Source organism: Vidua chalybeata, chromosome 2 (assembly GCF_026979565.1).
Source record: "Vidua chalybeata isolate OUT-0048 chromosome 2, bVidCha1 merged haplotype, whole genome shotgun sequence".
Taxonomy (NCBI): domain Eukaryota; kingdom Metazoa; phylum Chordata; class Aves; order Passeriformes; family Viduidae; genus Vidua; species Vidua chalybeata.
Window position 1 is genome coordinate 40183789 of NC_071531.1, and position 19996 is coordinate 40203784.

The 19996-nt window shown below is 42.2% G+C and overlaps 1 pseudogene; it reads left to right on the top strand.

Annotated features, from left to right (window-relative positions):
• Positions 1 to 18472: 18472 nt before the first annotated feature.
• LOC128784418 (2-oxoglutarate receptor 1-like) lies at positions 18473 to 19659 on the top strand (annotated as a pseudogene).
• The last annotated feature ends 337 nt before the right edge of the window (positions 19660 to 19996 follow it).

Below are 19996 nucleotides of genomic sequence, written 5' to 3' on the forward strand. Positions count from 1 at the left end.
TTCTAATGTATTGCCTCTTACTGCTGTTGGTACAAATGTAGGGAATGAAAGCTTCTGGAGGAACCCAGGTTTCCCTGTGGGAAAGCATGGAGGCCGCTGTTGTGGGACAATTTCCATGGGTGTATGGCTCTGGAGAAGAGGGTGATGAGGAGGGGGGTGTACCCATGAGCCAGGCTATCCTGCAGGTCTGTATGAGAGATGAACGTTCTTGCTCTAGAATTTCAGTGAAAAAAGTTGTGACAGCTGAAGAAGGTTGGGCAAGGAGGAACAAGTGAGCCAGCTTCCTCCACTGAGCCCTTTTCCACCAGGAACCAGTGGAGAGCTGTGACACCAAAAGCCCTGCTGTCCTGCAGACAGGGCACTAATGACTAATGGGGTTTATCCGTGGCAGCCAGGGCTCAGGCACTGCAGTGGGTGCCAACCATCCCATCACGCAGCAATTTTGCAGAGGGGTGTCATGCACAGACCCCAGTGCCTGTTATGGAGGTGGATGTGGCTGGAAGTGCTGAGCAGAATGGCTATTTTTGTGCTGCCGCTGTTACACAGCTGAACAGCTGGTTCTGTGCTCTGACAGCCTCCAAGGGAAGTCCAGCATGGCTTGTGAGAGAGGAGTAAACAATGAAATCTGCGAGAGAGGTTGTAATGCCCAGATCAGGCCATCAAGTTCCTTTAATTTCTTTTGGTAGTTTATAAGAGAAGCAATAGAAGCAGAAAAAAACAGTAGGAAAAACAAGAGTTATACATCTACTTGATAAAAATATATGTCTGTATTTTAAATACCTTACTGTTAGGTTTCTCCAGGCACTTTTTTTTTTTTTTTTTGAGTTTGTCTGTGACATAACTTTTTCATTTCAGTGCTGTAGTATTTTTCTGGAAGCATTTACTATAAAATCCATAAGTTCTTACAAGCTTTCTAAAGGAAATCCCAGTCTTCTGATGAATTTTGTGAAGACAGTCTGTTATAGTTGGACCTGTGTGTGATTACTCTGCAGACTTTCCTTTGCTGTACAAGCCAAGGACTTTGCCAGGAAATCAGGCCAAAATGATTACAAAAAGTTATTTATAACAACCAGAAAAATTAAGTCTTATCAAGTGACAACATTATCTTGTAGTAATAGACAAACTCTTCTTTGTTTGAAAAAGCTATTTTGTATATAGAAAACTTCAGGCTGACAACTAAAGCATAACACTTGATATATGGAAGATGATTTGGTTTCCAAGGTTTAGCACATTTACTGCTGCTCTGAAAGCTCAGACAGGCCTTTTACATGCCTAACCAGTGGCCCAATATGTAAGATGCTTGCAAACCTCATAATGTTTCCAGCAGCTCCATTTCAGGCTGTTGAAAACCTTTAGTAATGCACCACAATAACTGGTTAAAAGGAAAACATACTGTTCAAACAAATCTCCATTAAACTGTCATCTGTATTTTTATGCTTCTTTTATTGCTATTAAGGGTATTTGTGTGGGTTTTTTTCTCCTTTTTTGTTGTTGTTTTTTTTTTTTTTATCTTTCCATTAGGAAGAGGTAGCAAGTGACTCCCTAAACAGAGTTTTTCATGGTTTGAAGTGTACACAAATTGAGCAAGCACAGTACACACAACATGGAAACAACACATAGCAGTGCTCCTTATGTTTGCAATTAGGCAATGTGGAGTCTTAAAGTAAATTCAGCTACAGCACCTCACATACATATGTTATGGTAACTTATATCATACAATAACTTAGGTCTGCTTCCTGCTCACAAGCAAATAACCTTCACCTGGGCCAAATACACTGCAAAGATCCTGACCCATGCATTAATAATGTATAAATGTCAAGGTGGAAGGGTAGTAAGTTTATTAGACTGAGATACAAATAATGAATGGCATCATAATTAAACTTTTCTTATTGAAACCATAAATGAAAATGAAATGACAAAAAATTCTGAGCAGGCCATCAGAGGAGTATTTTTTTCAAGGCCAGGGCAAGAGCCCTTCCTGGGGTAACAGCCTTCCTGGGGTTCCCATTTCCTCCTCCCCACAGGGCAAGGAGGGAAGCATTAGGCAACCCCCTGGAAAATGTCAGCCAGGCCCCACAGGAGGGATGCTCAGGGCTGGTATGGGGGCATCCAGGAGGTGCTGAGAGGAGAGGAGGCAGAGATTGTTTGCTGAGAGAGGGAGGAAACCCAACCCTACTCCCAGGTGTCCATCAAAGGGCAAGTGGTGACACAGTCACTGGGGGCAGCAAAGAAAATATCCATGCCAAGTAATGGAACAGAATTTTCCACATAAAGGTGGCTAAGCACTGAAGATATTTGCCCAGGAAAGTGGGGGATCCTTGGAGATTTCCTGAATTAGACCAGTGCCCATTATTGCTGTTCTCTGACAAACTGGGTGCCACCGGCAGCTCCCCAGGTCTTCACTGTGCGCTGTCAGGAATGTCAGAGATGTTCTGCCTTGGTATGGACACATTGTTTAAAAATCCTGTGCCCTGCAGCAGCACGTCCCTGGGAAATGCTTCCAGCTGGCCTTACCGCCCATGCCTCCGCTGGGCGTGCTGAGTGTGAAGTCCGACGGTGAAGGTCAGAATATCCTTTAAACTGCACAGCATCCACCAAACCTTTACCTCCTGCCAAGTCACTTGCTCATGACTGCAGGGGGAAACAAATGCGCGCCCTTGGCAGCCGTGCAGCTTTCGCTATGCCACGGTACTTAATGACATGCGGAGCATCGGATGCAACAAGCTTTTCTTCCCACTGTCGGCTTTTCTGGTAGCTCTTTTGCAATGCTCTTCCCAGTCTTAGCATTCATTTCAGTCCTTGTCTCACTTTGGGATATCTTTAGTGCGGCACTAACTCCACCTTTTCGCTTTCCTGCCTGGAACATTGGACTAAGTTTTTAACAGATAAATGATTTGTGTCATACTTGCAGCTCCAAGTTCAGTGTCTAATTGTTTCTTTTAACAAAACCAAAAGCCTAGGTTGCACCAGGGCAGTTTTCCACTACAAGGCCCCGGTGAAAAAATTTTTTGTACTTTCCATCTAGGCTTGGTAAATGAGGTTGAGAATTAAAACCAGATGAGAATAACTTTTTAGTAAACACTCCTTTTACCTTCAAAATAATGCAGTATCAGCAGCCCACTGAAAAGTATTTAAAACCATGACACATAAAATTCTCACAGTGTAAGAAAGGTATCAAACCCTAATATTGGGAATATCAGTTGCCACTGAAGAGTACAGACAACTATCCAATAAATGATTTTAAAGCAATGACTGAAAATACCCAGTTGTCAGCATTGAAAGGTCATATACTCACTCCTTTAAAGACAGCAAATAACCAAAGAGTTAATTCCCTTCTAGCTGCACCTCTGTAATAATTTCTCAATTTTTGTAACATTTTATTGGCTTTCATTGACAATGCCAATCTTGGTCCCTGTTGAAAGGCAGCCCATTTCTGTTTAATCAGAAATATTATTTGATCCTTGAGCAAGGAAAATATTGGGGAAAATCGTGTCTTCTGACAAAAATATACACATATATTGTATATGCATATCTTATTTATTTTCTAAACAATTATTTAGGCAAAGTCAGAGGGGAAACATACTGAAATTTGACTATAATATAGCCAAGAAGAAGCCTTTTGATATTTTGGTGTATATATATATATATATATATATATATTTTTTTTTTTTTTTTTTTTTTTTTACTTCATAGTGATGAACCTTTGAAAAAAAAGATTTTTTTTTTTGACACCATATATATTTTGCTTTGTGTAGCCCTAAGGCTGCATATGTTCATGAGGCTCACTGTATAACTTATTTTTCCTTCAGCTGTCACAGTCTCAGCAAGGTATGGAGCCAACTTTGGTAGATGACAGCAGGTAAAGCAAGGCTGACTGCAAACATAAGAAAAATTCTTGCATTCATATCACTGGGAGCACAAACAGTTGCAAAGAGAGACGAAAAAGCCTTTTCCAGCAATTATTTTACTGTCTATATGTATTGCTGCGGGAGTTTTCCTTTTGAGTATCTAGCAATGAATTTTTTTGTGGGAACTATTATTAGCTTTGGGTGATATTTTTTAGAGAAAGCAGTCAACATGGCAAAAATGCTGGGTTTGTTTTTCTCCATGCCAAAACCACTTTTTCTCAGGTTTTTTTTTAATCTGACATTAGAATGAGGCTGGAGTGGGTAGCTATGGTCATAAGCATTGCAGACAAATTTCTGCCACCCCCTGAGTGGGTGGCCAGCAAACTGCAGTGTTCACTTGGGAAATGGGGCGACGGGGTTTAACTTCTGATATGGTCACCAAGGTTTTAAACCTGAATGTCCTGCTTCTCATAAGCACACTGTACCCTCCATGTTATAAGAAACAGAGGATGAAGTGGGGGAAACACCCTGAAACCCTCTTGCTGATGGAACAAGACCTTGAGTAACTGAGCCCAGCAGCTGAGGATAAGCTTCACTGACACTTGCTGTGAGCTGCTGTTGAATGGAAAATTACTGTAAGTGGGACATGGCACAGCCCGGCTGTTTTCATTAGTCTTCACTGCTATGTCCTAAAAGAGAGACACAAAGCTCAGGAATATTGCCCTTCAGCATGGTAAATATGTGTACAGCTACTGTATAGCATCCATAGAGGCATTACAGTCCTGCATAATAGTTCCATTTCAAGAGATATAAAAAAGAAAACCCTTGCATAATGTTTCATAATCACATATTCCATTCAAAATATGTCTATAAAGCCCAATTTTCCTGTCCTACCAAACTTCTGCTCACAGTAAGGAAAAGCATGAGGCCGGCATAAGTCTCCCACATCTTTTGTTTGCCTGACAGGCATGTGGCTGTGCAATGAGCTGATAATCAAAGGCTTTACATCAGAACAGCCATAATTTTTCTGATCCCTTCATAAAATATATAAGCCTTACAGAAATAATTCAAGTTTGAGCATATGCTCCCAAAGGAGGTTTGTGGGTGTTTTGGTTTTTAGGTTTTTGGTTGGTTGGTTGTTTTTTTTTTTTTTTTTTTTTTTAAGGATGAAAACATTACCACCTAGTGGTAAGGCTTCAGAACATTGCAAACCTAATGTGATATCTTGGATCAAAAAATAGGTATCCTTGAGTTTCTGTGCTTGACAGAAAAAGAACAAGGTGAAAAATAATTATGAATTCAAACAGGCAGCAGAAAACTGGGTGTAGATATGTAGGTATAGGGGTAAATTTCTGAAATTCTCAAGTTGAATCCTGTGGCTTGACAGGTACAACTGGTATAAACTGGTTATAAAATTTCATCCCTCCTGAACTGGACAAACACAGCACATCCTGCAATTAACAAGTAAATGTGAGATGAGCCCTACAATTAGGAAGCTGACCACATGCTGTGCTTCTGCACATGGACTATTCAGACCAGGAAAATTAGGATACAGGTGATATAAAGAAGAGCCGGTGCTGATGAGAGGAGCTCCCAAAGTGAAGTAGCAATCTCAGAAAGAAGAAGTGAGTCTGGAAAACCAGCAGCATGTATGCGGCCTGAAGGCATAACCCAGCAGTGGGAAAGATGGAGGACACCATGGATAGCTTGCAGCCCATAATGCCTGAGAGTGCTAACGGAGAGCAGCAGCACAGCAGGAGCTAACCTGACTTTCTGCTTGGTCGTCCTCAGTCAGCACCTTGTCCCTGCTGAGACGGATGGTGACACTTTGTGACCACAGTGCTGGGGTCAGCCAGGGAGCGGGTGGCTCAGAGAGTAGAGTAAATCTCTTGCTTCTTAAATAAGCCCCAGTTAATCCAGAGCCACTGGATTGTTGTGAGCAGGTTGTTGCTCACCGTGTCTCACCCATAAGAGCACCCTATTTCCAAATGATCCTTTTCAGCTAAATACTATTCCCAATTACTTTGTACGATTGAATTAATGAGGTTTCCCATTATATTATCTAAACCCTTTGTTTAATTAGAGTTATACACTTGCCAACAATTTTACTTTTTTTTTTTGACACACTACCACGATTTTGCAGAATCTATGATTAAGGTGGATGCAACTCACTGAAAGTAGGTGTACATTGACTTCCTCTGGAAAAATTCAAGAACTGCCAGGCTGCCATACAACCCAGACAGGGTTATTAATAGCACTGCTAATTTGATAAATCTAGCATTTTTTGAAAATTCTTTGATAAACAAGCATTTAATGTTTGACTAATAGCTCTGTTGGAGTGGGATTCAGAAGGAGTGCAATCTGTGGCAGATGTGTATTTGTGAAATATCTCGCCTTCAGCATCTCTCTCAAATGATGTCCCAGTTGTGCAATTCTTCCGTTCTGCTTCTCTCTTGAAATTGTATATCCACAGAAGACATTAGTGATAAAGAAAATTGGTGGCTCTTTTTGGAAACACCTTCTGGTCCTAGCAGTGAAACTCTTAGGATCCAGACACAAATGGAAGCATTTGTGTAATTATTATATCAAAACAATGGATTTTTTTTTTTTTTTTTTGTCAGGAAAATTAACTTATGTGGAAAACCCTTTGAAAGGCCACTATTTGAGAGAGCAACTGATTTTTATAGAGACCACCAGCCAGATCTTTAGAGAAAGTCAGAAATTACTGTGATTTCTTCACATTGCTAAAAAATGAAGTTTACTATGATCTGTTCTCCCAATGGACGGTCTCAAAGGGACTCTGAATATGGTATTAAAACACCAGTGTGATGTACTAAAACTATTGATTGTAGGAACTTGTCTGCAGCCTTTTGAAAGCTCCAGCCCTCAGTGTTTAGGGGACAGCTGTGATGAAGTGGTGGCACAGCTGCTAGAGAGCTGCTGAGCAGAAAGGAAAGTAGGCTTTGCCTGCATGGCTTGGGCTGGCAGCCTTCCACTGTCAGGCACTGTCACAGAATTTGTTCTTTGCACATAAGATGGATGGCCAAGAAATTCTCCTTTAGCCCGTCAGTACCCAAATTTACTATTAAATTTCCACAGATTAATGTATCAAAATGGTGACTTTTTGACCAGATTGGCCTAATTTAGCAGGCTCCCGAAACACATTTCAAGGACGGAGCTAAAACAAACCAATGAAACAAAAAAACCACCTGTACCAAAACCACACTAGAAATACGCATGTCATTAGGGATTCCATATACCTTTCTTTAGGGACTAAGAACAAGGTGTAGGTAAAATACCTTGTTTAGGAGGGAGAAGGCTCTGAGCATACTTTATTGCAGCCTTTGAATACTTACAGAGGGCTTATAGGAAGGCTGTACGGGGGCTTTTTACAAGGGCATGCAGTGATAAAACAAAGGGCAATCGCTTTAAACCGAAGGAGGGTAGTTTAGATTAGATATACGGAATAAATTCTTTACTGTGAGGGTGGAACAGGCTGCCCAGAGAAACTGTGGAATAAATTCTTTATTGTGAGGGTGGAACAGGCTGCCCAGAGAAACTGTGGATGTCCCATCCCTCAGATATTCAAGGCCAGGCTGAATGGGGCTGTGAGCAACCTGGTCTGGTTAAAAGTGTCCCTGCCCACAGCAGGGGCAGGGGTGGAACTAGCTGATCTCTGAGAGTCCTTTGCAATCAAAGCCCATTCTATGATTCTATAAAAGTTTTAATTTTCTATGTAGGCATTTTTTTATCTCAAAATAAAGTTTTCACTCAGTAGCAATTATGATCAGCAGTCACTCTTCCCTCACACTTATACACCTATAACTCAGGATACAGCATTTCAGTAGAGAAACCAAGAGGTTACCCAGGGAAGCTGTGGATGCCCCATCCCTGGAAACATTCAAGGACAGTTTGAATGGTGCTGTAAGTAACCCGATCTAGTTGAAGATGTCCCTGCTCATTGCACAGGCTGTGCTAGATGACCTTTAAAGGTCCCTTCCAATCCAAGCTGTGCCGTGTATCTATATGTTAGGCAAGAGTGACATCTACTGTCCGTCAGCACCAGCAGCCCAGAGCGGATGCAGTGCTGTCCCACTGGCCAAAATCCTCACTGAGAGGGACATAAGGACACCGGAGAAATGAGTCTTAGCTCATTTCTGCCCTCAGATTTTCAGATTGCATTCTCAGTTGAAGTGAATGAGAAACAGTATTTTAGTAAATACCAATCAATCAACCAGAAGGTTGGTAAACAAAAATGGAATTTGCAGCTGTAATTCCCAAGGTTAGGGAACACATGACCAAAGCAGTATGACTAGCAACTCAAAAACTGACTGATCAAGAAGGTGGAAGCTCTCAGTAATTGGGGGTGTGTAATCAGAGAGCCAAATCCTCTTTCATTTTGAAGAGGAATCTGCACGGAATGAGAATCTGGGCTATGAAATCAAACTCAAATCAAATACATTGAAGTATTTTGATACTGATAACAGATATTACCTAATCTGTGAAGAGATCCCAAGGTCTCCTCATATGGACATGTGTGTGCCCTTTGCCCTGTCCTGTGCTGAAATACCACAGTGCAGGCCTGAAAAAAGTGCTCCCATTAAAAACAAATCTTACAAACAATTTGCTAATCAGAAATTAGATTAAACAGTAGAAATATTTTTCAGACCCCAAGTCAAGTCAAATGAGTAATTTCAGGATACATTTTTCTATCTAAATACAGGCTACTTTCTGCATGTGAATGCTCAGAGTAACCAAGCACACAGACTTGCAAACAGCCATACATATCCAGATCTTAGGTATTAAGAAAGAATATAAAGGACTGCATAATACTGAAGGCTAATAAAATAGAAAAATTAAGCTTTTTCAGCTGAAAATTTTGATTTTGCAGCCTCATGAGAAACAGTGAGTGAACAGAGCAGCCTGGTGGGTAAACAGAACTCTCTAGCTGTGGAAAGGATTGGATGCAACACAGGGCAGCTTTGCTATAAGGTCTATCTTTTCTGAAGCAGTAGGACACTTAGATACTTCTCATTCTTGAAATGATGGCTTAATCTTACCCTTGACTTTTACAGCTTGCAGACTTCATAGGATCAAAAGATTCTGGAGTCAAGCAGGTTGGCAGGAGCATCAGGAGGCCTCCAGTGCAATTGCCTGCTCCAAACAGGATTGGCACTAATTTCAGACCAGGTTTCTCAGGACTGTGTCCAGCTGGGATTTGTAAATCTCCTGGGATGGCACCTGCACAGTCTCTGTGGGTGGCCTGTTCTACCTCCTGGATGTCTTGAGGGAGAAAAGATTTCTCTTACCATGATCTCCAAATGCTTCCAAGAAAATTTGAGCTGATGGCATTTTTGGTTTTTGGCAACAAAAAGGCAATAAGGGAAGACACAGGCATTTGGAAACACCATTGTGCCTGTGGGCCAGCTGAGCATGCAAGGTGAAGACTACATTGGCACCAAAAATATGCAGACACTGGCAGACTGGCTCAGGCACTGCTTGGGACTAAGAAATGTTTCACAAGAGGTGATTATTATGCCCAGATCTGCACCCTCATCTACTCTTCCACTGAACATGCTCAGTGTTTGGTAACTGTGCTGGATGAGGATGTCATATGCAAGACTTTTATTCCTGTCTTCCAGTGAAAGGACACAAGGGCAAAGGTGGTCCATGGAAACCTTAGCTTTTTGCCTGAGCTAATCCCACAGAATGAGATCTTAAAGAAAGAAAAATAAAGCACACCGAAGACTAACATTTCCTGTCTTGTTGTACAAGGCCTCACAAGTATTTTTGGCATTCTTCAATGAATTTGTTGTTTCGCACCAATAAACACTTACAAAACACGTGGGAAATAAACTGGGAACAAACGTATGTCTTTGGAATATAGACATCTGATTTGCAGAGCTGCCATGCACAGGAAGGGTATGGATCCATCCAGCATGCACCCATCTACCCTGTCCTGCAGTCACAGTGACACTCCCATGGGGGCAAAGATGCTACACCAGGAGAAAGAAATAGAGATGCTGGCATCCACCACATTTTATCAGTCTGAGTTTCCCACTGAGTGCAGGAAGGAAGTGTTCGGCGCAGGAAGGGGAATGAATAGCCGGAAGAACACATGGTGTAGGTGCCTCAGTGAAAACTGCTAAGCTGCCAATGCTCACAGGACATCTGCAGCCTGGGAATTTTCTGCAGAATCAAAGGAAAAGGAAAGCTTTTGCCAAAGGAAAAACTGTGGGTGTGAATGAAAACACATGCATGTGTTTTGTGCATGTTTTAAATCACCTTGATGACAGCTGGTGAATGCATTTCAATGATAGGCCCTTAAAATCTCTCCACTGCAAGTACAAAACCTCTCTGTTGGGAAAAGAGAGGAACAACATAGCAGGAAGTAAGCCTGTGGCCAATGAAGTCAGATGATATTTACTGGGGGAATCAAGGGCAATTAGTATCCAACCCCCACTGATGCCCATAAGACTTTTGAAAACTGCATATCAGTCAATGTGAAATCTGGCAATCTGACAGATAACATCTTTGAAGTCTTCAGTTATAAGGGACCCAAAACATAATGACACAGTAATTTCAAAGTCATTCTTTGCACAACGTGAAAATTGTTCAAAACTGTTGATAGGGATCACATGGATCACAATGGATCACATGGGATTTGTGTAAAAATACATGCTACAGAACATCTAAATTTCAGCAAAGAATTTGAAATAACTAAATTATTTAAGAGAACCTCTTTCCAAGGAGAAAAAAGCAACCAGGTTGTGCTGGGAATGACAGCTGGAGGATCCCATTTATTTTTTGACAGAAGGAGGTGACCTCTAACAACTGAATCACCTTAAGGTATTTATATTTTGGCAGCAAGCTAGAGACTACATAGCCCAGCATAGTCACACCTGAAAAGCAGGAGAGACACTCTGACAAGGGCTATGCTATGGAGGCTTTCCTTGCTTAATTTGTGTGACAGCAGTTGCTTTGCTGCATAACTTCACTGCTCTGTAAGATAAAAGTGGGCAGCACAATACATTCTTTGTTCTGTTGTTGCTGATGCAGCATCAGCATGAGTATTTTGTGATTCTTAGACCCTACAAATTGCAATTTTTCTTTCTGCTTTTCCTACTCTGGGTGATGGTTTCCAAGCCCAGTACTTCTCTTCATATTCCCATCTTTCCACCAGTAAGAGGTGGAGGGGAAGACTTTCTCAATTTTTAGATTTTTCAAAGGAACAGGGATACAAGGATCTCTCCTCCCATCTCTCCCCCATGGCAGGGCAGAAAATGCCCAGCATCATCATCGGATGCTCCAGTCACAGTAAGAAGGAATACCTTTGTGATCAATAGATGAAGAGACAGAGAAGCAGGAAAGATTCACCGATTGTTGCAAGAGAATGTTATGGCTTGGAAGGGTGGAGTGTGCAGAACAGCCCACCCTTGACACCCTCAGCAGAACCCTGAGGTAGCTTGGGCAGAGCTGACTGGTGCATTCACAGTGGGGATGCCGGGGGTGTCTGTGGGACTGGTACTGCAGGCAGAGACATGGCTCCAGCCAGAGATGCAGAAGCCCAGCATGGAAGCTGGAGGACCTAAAGTTGCACCTCACAAAGCCAGTGGCAGGATGAAGACTAGGTAGAGAAGCCCAGATGCTGTCCCAGAATGCCTGAGAGGCAAAACAATCAGTAAGAAGTGTGAAAGGGGATTGGATTATTGCATTTAAATATTTCCACAAACACAAAAATTTAGCAATTGCTAAATGGGTTTCTCTCTCCTTATAGCAGAGACACATATGAAGAACTTGAAAGGCTGGAAGTACAAACTAGAGAGTCATACTAAAGTCTAAATGTGATTTCAGCTGTGGGCATGATTTACCATTAGAACAAACTATCAAAGGAATAAGAGGATTTTTTTCTCTCTCTATGTCTTCAAATTAAAATTGTCCTTCTAGTAGTAACTAATAAAAAACCCCATGCTTAATACAAGTTATGGGAATTCAGAGCTAAAATCCTACGGCCTTGAGTGTGCATGGTGTTGGGGATACAACCTTTTGTTGTGTTTTCTAGAGCCTTTAAAGCCTATGAATCTGTCCTGCAAAGTTGTCTGACAATATCATCTCATGTTTCTCTGTGACAGTACCAATATTTATGCAAAAGACACTCAATGCTGCTTCAAAAATTCCAAAGGTAAAGTACCATATTACTACAGGCAATTGTTTCAGTAGCTACCCTCCCTGCAAAGAATTACTTGTTCTTCACTGCCACCTTAGACTGGCATATCTTAAACTATGCTGATGTCAGGAATCCCTTCCAATGAATGGGATCATGGCCATCATCTGTTTATGTTTACATAAGCCCTCAAAGTAATCAGAAAGAATCTCTAAAGCCTCAATGTCTTGCAATGCATGTCACAACATCTCCCAGTATACTATTTATTCCTGGAGCTCTTTTCCAGCTATTCACAACTTTTCAAAATCTTTTCCTAAACTGCAAACACCAAATTTGAGATGAAGAATTCAAGTAATGGTGCCACTCTAATATAATTTGAATTGTAACACCAGAACAATATCCAGTCTTATTCCAAAATACCATACCAGAGCAGAAAATTTTCTTAGACAATGAATTGAAAAAAAAAAAATTAAAACTCTCTATCTCTTACACATTGCCAGGAACTCATAAATAAAATGAAGAAAATCCTTCATCCAGGTGTATAGGGATAAGCTGGGACTCCTGATGCTCCTGACTTCACATGTTTGGTCTCTCCATGACTTCCCATATGCTCATGTACAATTTCCATGATGCAGAGTACTGAAATTAGCACCATCTGGCACCCAGTCACATGGTAAAGAGTTATTTCAACCCTTTCTGTAGACAATGGTGGTTCATATCAGCTATTACTCAGGAATTTAGAAATCCAAAAGTAATGCTCACTCCCAAGGTGATGTTACATTATTTATACCAGAAAGAGTTAAAGATAATTGATTGTTTATGACAAATAAGCTGCAAATGGCATGTGAAATGGCAAATACTGAAAGCATCAGGTAAACAGGACAGTTATGCAACCATTTAAAAAGTTATATTTATTAAATAGTTTGAGCCTGATTCACCATTACATTATGCAGTACATAATTGCTCATATCTCCAGGTTCACATCTCCTATCATCATGAGAAAGTAAATAATACCTTCAAATGAGATCTGAGATGAAGTTCAGTGTCGGAAAACATTCAAGTTTTGTTTCAGCCTCATCTAAACATTTCTGTCTCAAGATAATAACTTTCCTGCCTGTTCACAGAAGTTTGCAAATATTTAATCAAAATAAAATCTGGAATGCTTATGCTTTTGAAAGTGCTTTCTTTCCAAAAAAAAGAGAAGCCTGGAACCAGCTTAAAGATCACTGCTCTGAAAAAGGTGTAAGTCCACACAAACCAGTCAGCACAAGTCAAAACATTTTGAAGAGAAGATCAAGCAAAACATGGCAAATACTGGCACTACAGGAGATCTCTGCAATCATAAAATCATAGGATTATAGAATTATTTGTATTGGAAGGAACTTTTAGAGATCATCTAGTTCCAAACCCCATTTCATGAAGGCACCTCCCACTAGACCAGATCCCATTCAACCTGGCTTAGACCACTTCCAGGGATGGGACATCCACAGCTTCTCTAGGCAATCTGTTTCAGTGACTTACTACTCTCACAGTAAAGGATTTCTTCCTTAGATTCAGTCCATACCATCCCCCTTTCAGTTAGAAGCCATTCTCTCTTGTGCTATCTGTCATACTACCTGTCATAATAGGGTCACACCAGAGTCATTGTAGCAAGAACCACACACTGGAAAATGGAGTCATCCCATAAAATCTTCAATGCCCACACCGTGGTTACACTGCAACTTCTAGGTGGGCCATGCTCCCTCCAATTCACTCTGCAGAGGCAGTGAAATACCTGTTGTTAGACACACAACAATAAGCACTTCTTCCATCTCCAAAGGAAGAGGAGATTTGTGCCAGACCCTTCTTGAGAACTGGCTATCACATTCAAGGAAGTGCTGGTCTTTCTCCTGCTTTATTGCCTAGTTATTTGGGGACTATAAAATGCTCCAGGCTGGGTATTTTATTAACCATAATCAAAAGGAGCACCTAGTTTGACATAGGCTTCTTCATTCATACAATCATGGAACAGTTAAGATTGGAAAAGACCTCCAAGATCACTGAGTCCAACCTTTGATTGAACTCCACCATGTTGACTAACTTAACACTAAGTGCCATGTCCAGTTGTTTCTTGAACATCTCTAGGGACAGTGACTCCTGCACCTCCCTGGGCAGGCCATTCCAACATCTAATCACACTTTCAGTGAAGAAATTCTTCCTAATGTCCAACCTAAACCTCCCCCAGCACAGCTTGAAGCCATTTCCTCTTGTCCTACCACTGGTTGTCTGGGAGAAGAGGCCAACCCCACCTTGCTACAGGCAACTGTGAAGCACAAGTTATAGAGAGTGATGAAGTCCCCCCTCAGCCTCCTTTTCTCCAGACTAAACACCCCCAACTTCTTCAGTTACTCCTCACATGACTTAATATCTAGACCCCTCTAAGTAAGAGTCATGTTCCTTCTCTGGACATGCTCCAGCACCTCAATGTTTTCCTTGTAGTGAGGGGCCCAGAGCTGACCGCAGCACTCGAGGTGTGGCCTTGGCAGGGGTGAGTACAGAGGGACAAGCACTGCTCTGCTCCTGCTGGCCACACTATTGCTGATACAGGCCAGAATGCCATTTGCCTTCTTGGCCAATGGCACGTTCTAGATCATGGTCAGCTGGCTCTTGACCAGCACCCCAGATCCTTTTTTGCCAGGCAGTTTCCCTGCCACTCTTCCCCAAACCTGGAGTGCTGTGTGGGATTGTTGTGACTCAAGTGCAAGACCTGGAACTTGGCCTCACTGAACCTTCTAAATTTGACTTCAGCCCATTGATCTAGCCTCTCCAGATCTCTCTTCAAATCTCTCTTCAGATCTCTCTGGCCTCTGGACAAGTCAGCAGAAAATGAATGAGTCATGTAACATGGTCAGGGTTGTTATCTGTCATTCATGCAATCCTTTTCTCCATAAAAACCTGTCACCAGCTGGGTTGCCCTCACAATCACATGGTCTTAAATATTTCTCCCAACCACAAGACCCTTTTGAGTCCTTGCTCTTCTCAGTGTCAGATCTATCCATGCAGAAGGGACAACAGCCTCCCAGTTTGGAGAGCATGGGTACCTTTGCTCTCCTTGAGAGGAAAGGGCTTGGCCTCAGCTCTCAGCATCCACCAAGCTCTCTGCAAAGAAGTTCCTGCCAGTTCAAAACCCTGCTCTTTCCTCATCCTTCCCCTCATCTCCCACCTCTCCTGTGCTCTGGGACTCGGAGGATGGGTGCCTGACTCCAGACAGGCACTGAGCTGGTGCTGTCTCTCACTGCCTGAGTGCTGCTGGCCTGCCTCCCTCACTGAGGGATGGAAGCAGCCCTAACAAACCACTCCAGCCAAACTGGACAGGTTACAGGCAGTCCCAGTCGATTCTGAGAGTGAGACAGGGTAGGTCCCTAAGTCCCAAGCAGGTGTTGGAGGCCAGATGGGAGGACAGGTGACACCAGAACAGCCCTGCTACTGGGGACATGGCTGCTAGTCTGCAGGTAGGTGAGAGGGGGCAGAGCTGCTCTCACTTAGCACCGTGGAGCCCATGCTGTTGTCACCTGGCAGAAACCTGGGAACAGAGTCAGAATGTTCCCACAGCTTGCCTGATAGCCCATGGGGGCTCTCCCCACCAGTCTCACTGCACAAACCTGTGGAATTTAAAAGCAAACTCTGCCAGCTGGAGTAAGGTATTTGAGAAACCAGCTGTGTAGAGGAGAGAAGACAACACTAAGGGTTTATAAGTAAAGTGCATATTTTCATTTAGAGGTAGGAACTTGGAGGCAGGCAAAATGGAGAGACATGAGTAAAGGGTTTCAAGATGATGGAAGTATGGAACAAATTAAACTTATCTGAGATCTACCCAACACTTGAGTTGAATCCACATGCTCTTTCTGCATGAAAATATCTCCTGAATTATAAAAGGCAAGGGAAGGAGGGCTCACATCTTTATCCCTAAGTATATAATTTGTGTCTTTTAAATCTAAGTCAGTTGAAGAGTTGAACACTGCGAGCCAAATTCTATTTAATTTATTCAGCAACACATCTGTGTGAAATATAGTCCAATTACAGGCACTAGGTTACTTTGCCATGGCTGCAGCCATTTGGCTTTTAGTTCCAGCAGGCTGTAATTAAATTATCACAATGCAGAAGCAGACAAGTTTCCCTTATACGTGACTGCAATTAAAGACATGCAATAACAACATTTTTTAAAGTGACTCCAATCAATCGGTTACAGCAAAGAATACCATGTAATAAAGCAGTGACTCTACCATTAAGACTAAAAGAAGGTTTCTATTTCAATAATCTAGCTCCCTTCTGGTACGAGTTCTGCTTTTAGATAATTTATTTAAAGTTCATTATGTCTCTACAGCATATATCATTTGCCCTCAGCCTGGGCTGCAGAAGTGCCATTATGGCCAATTACTTAGTGTGATAAAATCTGCCACAGAACAAACTATTCCTTAATAAGATTTAGGTTTTGTCTAAATTCTATTTGTAATTCAGACAGCAAAATAACAAGGCCAACAGCAAAGACTCACTTTCTTCTTTGTTTTGGTCCCTGTTGTAACCCGTTGTAACCTTAGGACAGTTCAGAACTGAAACCCCACACCCACGTGCTTTCCTGGCAATGCTTGTGCCCATTTTGTGTTTCCATAACCAGTGCAGGGCTTGGGGTGTGGCCTCTGAGGGAGTTCCTTGACCTGCATCCAGCCATACCATAGAGCACATGCATAGTGAAGGCTCCAAAAGTCCCTGAGGGCAAGTGGCCGCCAGTAGGAACCACAGGGTTGAGTGCCACTGATGTGCTTTCTGGTGATCACCGGCATTTGCCCGCTGGCTTCTACGGTTTGCTACAAGAGCATGCTGGTTGGTGGGGAGCAAGCTGCTGACAGAATGAAAGTCTCACAAAACCACAAAGGAAGTGGTGTGGGGAGCAGCTCCCAGCCATGCCCTTCAGCTGGCTCCCTAGCTGTGCACTGTGAAGAGCGGGATGGGCACAGCCCTGGTGCTCCCAGGGTGAGAGAGCACAGCACAGCTTATGCAGCGCTTAGCTGCTGCTGACAGCCTGGTTAACCATTAGCCACAGCAGAGGCTTCAGTTTTGTTTGGGAATGATGGCATTGATGCACAACTGTGAAGTAGGACCACTGGATTTATCCAAACTACTCCTGCACCGTCCCCATCCCAGGGGTTTAAAACTGTTTTGCTCTTTAAAAACCATTGCCAGTGTTTGGCATACATCTTTTCAAGCTCCAGCTTCAATTTTCAAAGTATTTTAAATATGTTTGAACCAAATGTTCTATACAGATTTGAATCCAAATCCTGCAACCTTTTTCTGTGCGATCTCACAAGTGAGGGTAGAAGCTACAGCAAGAAAATTCAGAGTGAAACAAGAAACAGAAGCAATGATTCAGTAGGATCCATTTTAACAGATCCTACAGTAATTTGAGGACAGGCATCATCCTATAAGAAGCTGCATTCCTCCTGAAAAAAATATGCTAGATGTATTAATTTTCTTCCAGCAGAACATTTCATCCATTTTAAAAGAGGACACTCTTCACAGAAAATGTATTTACTGAATGCCATGTTAACAGTCATTTGCTATGTGCATCAGTGACCATCTATTTTCTGCCATAGAGACTGTATACCAGGCTGTCTTTACGTTCCTCAAATCCTGCTCATGTCCCATATTGTATCTTGCAATTGGCTGCTTTACAAAATTGGATGAATTTATTTTGATGTTTCAGAAAATTTCTATCTAAGACTAATATCAAAGCAAAACACCATTTAAACATTTTACAGGGATGGAAATTTACATAGCAGCTAATAACAAGCCTAAAAATAACTTATTTCTTGGCAACATCAATCTTGTTAATGAACTAAAATAATGAAATATTCCTCTATCAGTGGTTTCCAAGAAGCGAGAAGAAAAATGTAAAAATATTAACCAACCCCAGTAGCAAAGAGAATGTGAAGCCATTTCAACATCCACCTTGTTTTGTTTTGTTGGTTTTGGTTTTTTACTTAACCAACAAGGATGCAAATGCCTTTTATGGAACAGTTACGTTCTGGAAATTGCCCTCTATACTTTTGGTCAGTAGCACAATACAACTAGTGTGTCCTTCTTCTCCATTTGACCCCTGATGAGAGCAGAAAGGGAACATTGTATACCAGGGGACACACATCAAACACTGTGGGCCTGGGAATATTACAGCTTCATTGTGTAGGCCCTTTCCTGAAATATGCATTTTAAAATAAAATTTGATCTATACAGATATGATAAAAAGCTTCTAGATCAATATCAATTCTTATCAACCCAGCAAGGTCTTTTCTTATTCATAAAAGTCACTTTAATAGGAGCATTGATGAGCAGCTGAAAGGAAAGTTGTTTTTAATGAGATGTGAGGAGTCTTATCTGTCAGTGAACACTAAACATTTCTTTCCTCCTTAACAGCGAAGGAGAAAAAATGGACCGAACAAATGGCAACTTAGCCAACTCCATCAGCCAGCAAGACACTGAAAGTGATTTTCCCAAATGCACTGTGTGGAAGTTGGTCTGAAGACTTTGTTCCTCCACATTATGTATAACATGATCTTCCTGGTGGGCTTCCCAGGAAATTTCACTGTCATTTGTGTTTACAGCTTCAAGATGAGACCTTGAAAGAGCAGCACCATAATCAGGCTGAACCTGGCACTCACAGACCTGCTCTACCCTACTGGCCTTCCCTTCCTGATGCACTACTGTGCTACTGTGAACACTCAGGTTTTGGTGAATTCATGTGCAAGTTCATCTGCTTCAGCTTCCACTTCAAATTGTTCAGCAGCGTCCTCTTCCTCACCTGCTTCAGTGCCTTCCGCTACACGGTGATGGTTGACACGATGAAGTTCTTCCACATCCAGAGGAAGCAGTGGACAGCGGTGGCTTGCACAACCATTTGGTTGCTGGCACTGGAAGCTGTCAGCCCTGTCAATTTCTTGATCTCTTCAAAAGGGACACAAAACATAAGGTCCTCATGCCTCAGCCTCACCAGCTCTGAAAACCTAGGCACAATCAGGTGGCTGCTGCACAGCCTGGCCTTCTTCTTGCCCTTGCTGAGGGTGACTCTGTGCCACGTGCTCATCATTTGCCCCTTGGCCACTGGTCCCACACATGGGCTTGCTACAAACAAAAGGCTCTAGGATTTGCTTTTGTCCTCTTGCTGGTCTTCTATGTGTGTTTCCTCCCCTTCCATGCCTTTTGGGTGGCTCTGTTGCCCAAGATCAGAAGAAAAACCTTCCAAACAATATTAGAACTGATAACATAAACAGCAATCTTTTAATGAAATCTTTCATTAAAAGACTGCTCTTCATGTTATCAATTCTAATATTGTTTGGAACGTTTTTCTTCCAATCTTAGGCAACAGCTCAGGTCAACTACAGTTGTGTCCAGTCTGCTGTCACGTGGAGAATAAATCCACTCTGCCTACTGTGTCTCTTGGCCACTGGCTCCATTCAACACATATGGCAACCTATGGCTTTATGTCATGGTGGGAGACAACTTCCAGCAAGCCATGCTCTCTCCTTCAAGGTGTAAGTGGAGCAAATAACATCCAGGATCAAGAAATCCAGGAGCAAAAACTGCATGACCAAGTCAGAAATCACATTAAAGTTGTGAAGTAAATTCCAGCAAGCCCAGGATGGCTTTGGTGCTCTAAGCTCCTGCAAAGATAGTTGTGTTGGTATGAAAGCAAGAATTGCAGCTGACTTTGCCTTCTCCCTGCAGCAGAGGACTTGTCAAAAAGCTGTCTTGGAAGCAGGTTTATATACACCTCTCCTAGCAACCAAAGAAAGAGGAAGGAAAAGACAAGACTGTAAGCCAGCTTGAAGGCGAAATTTAAAACCATCCAGCCAGACTGTTCCCAAAGACATTTGGGAAACCCAGCGTTCTTTAGCTCTGGGCCTTGCTATTGATTACAGAAACATGGAGAGCTTAGTCTGGACATAAGAACAAC